The sequence below is a fragment of the Microcebus murinus genome, chromosome 11, assembly GCF_040939455.1.
Source record: "Microcebus murinus isolate Inina chromosome 11, M.murinus_Inina_mat1.0, whole genome shotgun sequence".
Taxonomy (NCBI): domain Eukaryota; kingdom Metazoa; phylum Chordata; class Mammalia; order Primates; family Cheirogaleidae; genus Microcebus; species Microcebus murinus.
Genome location: NC_134114.1, coordinates 91,804,205 through 91,811,592, shown reverse-complemented (window position 1 = coordinate 91,811,592; position 7,388 = coordinate 91,804,205). Strand labels below are relative to the sequence as shown.

The following is a 7,388-nucleotide window of genomic DNA, read 5'->3' as shown; positions in this document are numbered from 1 at the left end:
ACATGATGAAAGAAATAGTGAATGGGTATGGTCAGAGAAAATATGTGAAACAAGCACAGAGGAAAAATTAAAATGTGAAATACTGAAAGAACTTAAGGATCAAACAAATATATAGGCATTCCAAAGGAGAAAAGAAAGAATACAAAGATAAAGCAATGTTTGAATAAATAACGGCTGGTAATTATCCAAAACTCATGAAAAAAAATATAAAGCATCTTTATGTAGAATTCTCTGGCAAGATAAATATAAACAAAACTAAACCTAATCACATAATAGTAAAACTACAGAAAATCAAAGACAAAGATAAAATCTTATATATAGCCAGAAAGAGAAGACAAATCGCCTGCAAAGGAACATCAACATGAGCTTAATTTGCAACAAACCCACTGGGAACCAGAAGACAATCTATACCCTCTAAGGACTTTGTGTGGGAGGAGGGGCAGGGGGCAGAAGTCTGCTAATAAATAATTTTATACAGATAAAAATATCCTTCAAAAATGGAAATGAAATGTTTTAGAACTAGATAGAGGTAGTAGTTGTACAACATTGTGAATATAATAAATGTAATTGCATTGTTCACTTTAAAAGGATTAATTTTCTGTTATATGAACTTCACCTTAAAAAATAAAAAAAGCAGGTGAAATGAATTCATCTTCCTACAATCAAAATTATGGAAAATTCATCTCTAGAAAATCCATATTGAAATAATTGAATTATCTCAATAAATTAATAATATTTATAAAAATTCAACAACCATTCATGGTAATAACCTATCATGATAGAAAGAAACCTCACCAATATTGAGCAACATCAATACTAATTGAGAGCATGTTGAAAGCATTCACTCTGAGTTTGGTAAGGCAAGATCATTGTAATAGAGGTTATTGTCAAAGAAATTACAGAAGAAAATATAACATTTAGATTTTTTTAATTAAGCTCTTCAGAACAAGACCCAAGTAATAGTCATTAACAGTACTTGAGAAGTTTTTTATATTCCTAGTAAGAATAATTAGAAAAATCTCAAATTGTTTATATCTACTTTTGATGCTACACAATTGAAAAAAGGATAATGTTAAAGTAGACTTTTAAGAAACCCAATGGTTTGTGGGGAGAATGAAGATAGGTAATCGTTTTTGGTAAGCACACACAAAAAACTTATAAATTAATAAAACTCCAGCAGCAATGTATTTATCTTCTTGAGAGAATTAACAAATAAAGTTACATGAGAGGGGGGTTACACTACTATTGGTATTGAAAGAGAGAGGAAAGGCTATTGATACTAGGTTTTAATTTTTCTTAAAATCTGATATTTTTAAATTTTATATACAGAAGATACATTAAGAATATAATTTTAATGAGAAGCACGTTTATTTTGGAGACACATGAAATATAAAAGCATTTGTTTTATGCGACTCTCCTTTATCTATTTTTGATGAAAGCCTACTTGGATGTTCAAACTTGTATCAAGTTCAAGATGATAACTCTTAGGCATTAGAAAATCTTTTTATTATTAATGAACTATGACAAATTTGTTTAATACATTTTAAGAAATATTTAAACCAAAAGTATCTAAATATTAAAACATATAAAAATTCCAAAGAATTCCATATATAGAGGAGAGGAGGCGTGAAAATGAGTGTAGCCAGACCAGCCCTTTTCATCCGCTCATTTCCCCACTCCCACTGAGATTACAATGGAAGGTGATAATCTTCTTACCCTGGTGCTTCTTTCAAGATTTTATAGGGCAGTCTGGGACCAGAGAAGTTTCTTCATAGAACAGCAGCAAATGGGACCTCTTTAATGGATTTGTCCCTTTCTCTTTATCTAAAATCACTTGGAGAGACACAGATGATGGCCTAACATGGAAAACTGACCTCATAAGCCAAAACTAACTCCACATACGAGAAATACAAACTCCATAAATGAAAAGAGACAAGATGAACAACATCATATATGATACAGAATTTCAGAAAAAAAGTCAAGAACTTTTAATAAAGATAATAAATATTTGAAACTATCAGAAGGAAGATATAATAATACAGTCATGATATATTATAATCTAATATCAGTATGAGAAGCCAAAATCCTATCCAGAATAGTAAGTTTAAAGGAGCCTGGGAAGTCCAGTTTTGCTATACTGCAAGGCAGTCCATAGAAGATAGGAAATAGATATCAAATGAGATCATTCGTAGTGCTTACTACAAATAAAAATATTTGTTGACGAGTATATAAATAACTCATATATAATATGAGTTATATATATATAATAATATATATATTAAGTTATATATAATATATATTATATATAATATATAATATATATAATATATATAATATATATTAAGTTATATATATAATAAGTATATAATAACTCATATGCTACAGTCATATATAGTATGGAAAGAAATTATGCCTTCACACATCAAATGGATGATCTTGGTAACAGAATGGTGAGAGTAAAAAAAGCAAGTTAGAAGATTCAGTAAGATTCTATTTCTGCAAAGTTCAAAACCACGCAAAACCAAACAATATTCTGTGTAGGGACACAACCATACGTGGTAAAAGTATTAAAAAAAAAAAAACCAGTTGAATCAGAGTCCCAGTGAGTGTTTTCCTCTGTAGGTAGAGAAAGAGAATGAGATCTGGAATGGGCCTTCAAAGGCCTCAAAGTTTGGGGTAATTTTTTTTTTTCCAAGGTAGACAGTGAGTAAATGGGTGTTTGTTTTGTTACTAGTCTTTATCTTTGACTCAAATGTTAAAAATGTTATTTTGTATATATTCAATTTTCATAAAAATAATTTTGAAAAAGAAAAGCCAAAGAAAAAAAATCAAGGTTAATCATAAGTATAATAGAAGACAATCAGTATGTAGATTTTTTTTTTTTTTTTTTTTTGAGACAGAGTCTCGCTTTGTTGCCCAGGCTAGAGTGAGTGCCGTGGCATCAGCCTAGCTCACAGCAACCTCAAACTCCTGGGCTCGAGTGATCCTTCTGCCTCAGCCTCCCGGGTAGCTGGGACTACAGGCATGCGCCACCATGCCCGGCTAATTTTATATATATATATCAGTTGGCCAATTAATTTCTTTCTATCTATAGTAGAGACGGGGTCTCGCTCTTGCTCAGGCTGGTTTTGAACTCCTGACCTTGAGCAATCCGCCCGCCTCGGCCTCCCAAGAGCTAGGATTACAGGCGTGAGCCACAGCGCCCGGCCTAGATTTTTTTTTAATTAGCAAAATAGGGGGAAGGTCAAAGAAAGCATTCAATGCAGCAAAATCAATAAAACGAATCTGAAAAATGAGTACATGAATAGGATCTCAGCAAGTGGAAAGGGAATGTATGCATTTGGGAAAGAGAACAGCGACCTAGGGAATGGCAAAAAACTGGTGGAGTCACTCTAGGGTGGGAGGGAGCCAAAGATGTGAGATAAACCTAAAAACATAGTTGACAGCCCCAGGGGATTTCAATGCCCAGATAATGAGTTGGTGAAGTTTGTTTTTGTTTTATGTGTTAGAAGCATTGGGAATCTGTTACAGATTTTAAAAGAAATAGTACATCCTCAGTACATTATATTTGAAAGCTAAATTGGTTGTCCTGTGGAGAATGAACTGCAAAGAGCAGAAAAGAAACAGAGAGACGAGTAAGGGTCTTGAAATCATCTTATCAAAGCTTGACTGTCACTTTTGGCATTTAATGCAAGTATTGATTTCTGGTATTTATGCTTAGACCTTTGGTGTTTATACTTATAACTTTGACTCAAATGATACAAAAAGCAATTTATGCAGCCAAAACATTTGTACCCTGGTAATATTCAAAATTTAAAAAAATATTTCCAATGTAAAAAAAATTGCATTTCTGCAGTGAGACTGGCTGCACCCTTTGCTTTATGCCTAGAGGCATTTCTTCTGCATTTTAAATGTTTGTAGTCGATAACGTTTACTCTAGTAAACAAACATTATTGGTTTCTTTCCCCTGAAAGCATAGAGAAAAAAAATGCTAAAATGAATAAACAAAAATCAGATAAGGAAAAATGATGAAGTGAGAAAGAGAGCAGCAGAGAGCTACCACAGTGGAGGGGGCAGGAAGAGCAGTGGGCTGGAACAGAAAGCCCAGCTCCAGAGAAGCTGGCTGGCCTTACACAAACCTCTGAATCTTCCTCTCCTTCAGTTTCCTCATCTGTAAAAGGAGGAGTTCAGCTAGATGACCCAAGGTCCTTCCAGATATGTACATGTGTCATGTGATTCTATTACAGTTTATGATTCTATTACAGAGATTACAAAGGTTACAGAGTCATTCTTAGCTTTCTTTGTGTTGAACATACTGAAGCAAGATTCGAAAATGCTGAAAATATGTTATACAACTCTATATACATACATATATATATGTATGTATATATATAGAGAGACATATGAGTTTCATCTGTAGTTTCAGAATTTTACATTTATTTTTTCAGGGGCTTAGTTTGGAGTCAGGAACAAAATAAGAATATTAATCACAGAAAATTGCTATAATATTATTTTGCTGATAGAGAGCAAGGAAAGGAATTCAGTGACCTGCCCAGCACTGCTCATCATCACATGTTGTTTGCAAGACAAGAATTTAATGATCTTTTTTCCCTTTGCTATTTTAAAATGATGGTATTTTTCATAATACATGCAGGGCTTTTAATTACATAAAGACTTGCCTATTTAAAGTGCCCAAACCCTTGATCCCTAATAACAATTGCAAAAAGAATAATTGTTTTAAAAAGCAGCAGAGCAATTAGATTCGACTGTTAAAAAATTCAAATGAATCAAAATGAATATCATTAATAAACTAACAATGGAATTATTACTGTAGTAATCACAATTATAAAGGCTAGGGAAATAAGAAAGCTATTCATGGGAAGCCAGTGTCTATTACATTAACATTTTTGTCTTTTCATTTCAATTCTGAAGCAGAAAATATATTCACTGTCTATTCTTACATGTTTTTGTTAACAAATTTTGTTTCTTTACTACAGTTCTCTATTCTAGTGTCTTGCTAATAAAATTAAATAGCTAAAAAAATTGCTAATAAGGTAAACAAGTGTGATTTAAAACAATATTTTAGGGAGCTTATTTGCACAGAAATTTTGCATCAGAAAAATGTAGGTAAACGATTATAATTAATCCTCAAACTAAAGACAAAGAATCTCTCCTTGACCAAACTCTAGCCAGGCTCCTCTGAACTCTTTTTTGACTAAGTCTCAATCTTGGCCTACAAAGATTTGAAAAAAATCTAACATAGTTTCTAGCAGTGCAAGGCCACACCCTAGCCCCACTTAGAGTACCTGCCAGAGAAAACTCAAGGCTACCAAGGCAATCTATGGTATTTCAAGCCAGTACCTGAAGACTGGGCCCCCATTTCCCACTTCTATTAGACTTGCAGGAGTCCTCGAACTTTTTAAACAGGGGGCCAGTTCACTGTCCCTCAGACCGTTGGAGGGCCAGACTATAGTTTAAAAAAAACTATGAACAAATTCCTATGCACACTGCACATATCTTATTTTGAAGTCAAAAAACAAATGGGCAAAAACACCTGCATGTGGCCCGCGGGCTGTAGTTTGAGGACACCCATTAGAGGGTAGGCGACTAACTTTGATAAGAGCCAGCTAGCAAGCTGGACTACATTTCATATGGACTAACCTGTCTTCCTGTATTTTGAAAATTTTCAGTTTCCTGACTCAATATTAAGTCCCTGACTACCCCCTTTCCTATTTCCTCATCCTCCCTTTAAAATGCCCAATCACCTGTGTAAACATTCAAGTTGAGAGTCTTCCCTCTTGCAATATTATATTACTGATTGAAATCTATCCTTACCACTTTAGTGTCTGGTTTTGTTTATCTCTGACACAAATAATTGTCATTTATTGATGAAGAATTTAAGCCAGAAGAGCATTATAATTTAGCAAGATGACAAAGTTAGTAAGTGGTAAAGTCACAATTTTAATGAAGACATGTTTATTAATCACTATGTTATCTTGATTCTTATTTGAACAAATATGTTTAAGTTTTCTTAAAAATAGAGAATAAATCCTTTCTTAAAGCTTAATCAATACTATGATACCTAAAATATGAGATATAAGTTTTTGAAAACCTGTGTGCCATTAGAATTCACAGTTGAAGAATCATATTCTGTTAAAAATTGTATTAGGAAAATGAATTCATAAAGAAAACTATGAAAGCCTAAAAATATATCTATGTAAACTAAAGATAAAAAGGACAATACATTAAATAAAAATGATAATGACATGATTTGCCTCTTGGATTATTAATGGAATTGCTAATTTTAAGGAAAATTTTTTCCCTAGAGTTTCAACTGGGTTAACAGTATAGGCTTAAAAATCAGGGAGACAAAACTTCCAATCAATGCATTTATTGGTCATGTGACCTTGAGCAAGTTACTTAATTCTCTGAGACTCAGTTTCTTCAGTAACATACTAAAGACAACACTGGGGTGCACAGAATGCCAAGATAGCCTCAAATATTTCCAGACCTTTACATACATGTTGTATATGATGCCTTTTTTATTGTGGGTGAGACCTATCAATATGATGGAATATAATTCCTATGATTAGGTCCCATTATATAGTAAAGGGCATCATGTTTTACAGATGTAATTAAATTCCCTAGTCACTTGAATTTGACTTAATCTTATCTGTAGGGACAGAGGAATTGAATTTTGTCACCATCAGTGACCTCTAAGACAGAGGAGAGTGGGTGAAGTACCACCCAAGACAAAAGCAGTGTCTCTTGGCTCATACAGATATAACTTGCCATTTTCCCACTAAGATCTAGGCAGTATAAGGACAGGGGTTTATTGTTTCTTTTTTTTTTTTTTTTTTTTTTTATAGCAATTTCAAGTAGATGTAGAGAGCATTGACTTTCTTTATAACAATGTGATGCAGCCTTGCTATAAGGCAAGGCCTCAAAAAATTGCACAAAACTCAGAGTTGTTCCTCTCCACGGAAATCTTTAGTAAAAGGCGAAAGATTTATACGATCTGAAGAGAAACCAGAGTATCCGGGTTTATTGTTTCTTCTTGCCGTTACTCACAGATTTTCAAATATCTTGGGACCCTGCAAATATAGATGGGCCCAGAGCTATAGCCACTCCCTCAGTGGGCCCTCCCGATTTGATCCACCTCAAACTACCAGCCGTTGGAAACCTCAGGAGTGTAGAAATGGAAATGGTGTGATATCTTTTCTCCCCATGATAAGGGTCATATCTAACACTTCTATAAGAAAAGATAGGTTAACAAGAAAAAAAGTAACAAATTTACTTGATCAAAATTGTATTCAACATGGGAATCTTCAGGATGAGGACCCAAAGATACACAAACACTATCCATTTTTATACTTAGGTTTAACAGA

The 7,388-nt window shown here is 33.4% G+C and overlaps 1 non-coding gene across 1 annotated transcript; it reads right to left on the bottom strand.

Moving 5' to 3' along the window:
• Positions 1–6,922: 6,922 nt before the first annotated feature.
• On the bottom strand, positions 6,923–7,038 carry LOC142874148 (U5 spliceosomal RNA). Its single transcript, XR_012921972.1, has one exon. It is a non-coding gene; the product is annotated as a U5 spliceosomal RNA (small nuclear RNA).
• Between the last annotated feature and the right edge of the window lie 350 nt (positions 7,039–7,388).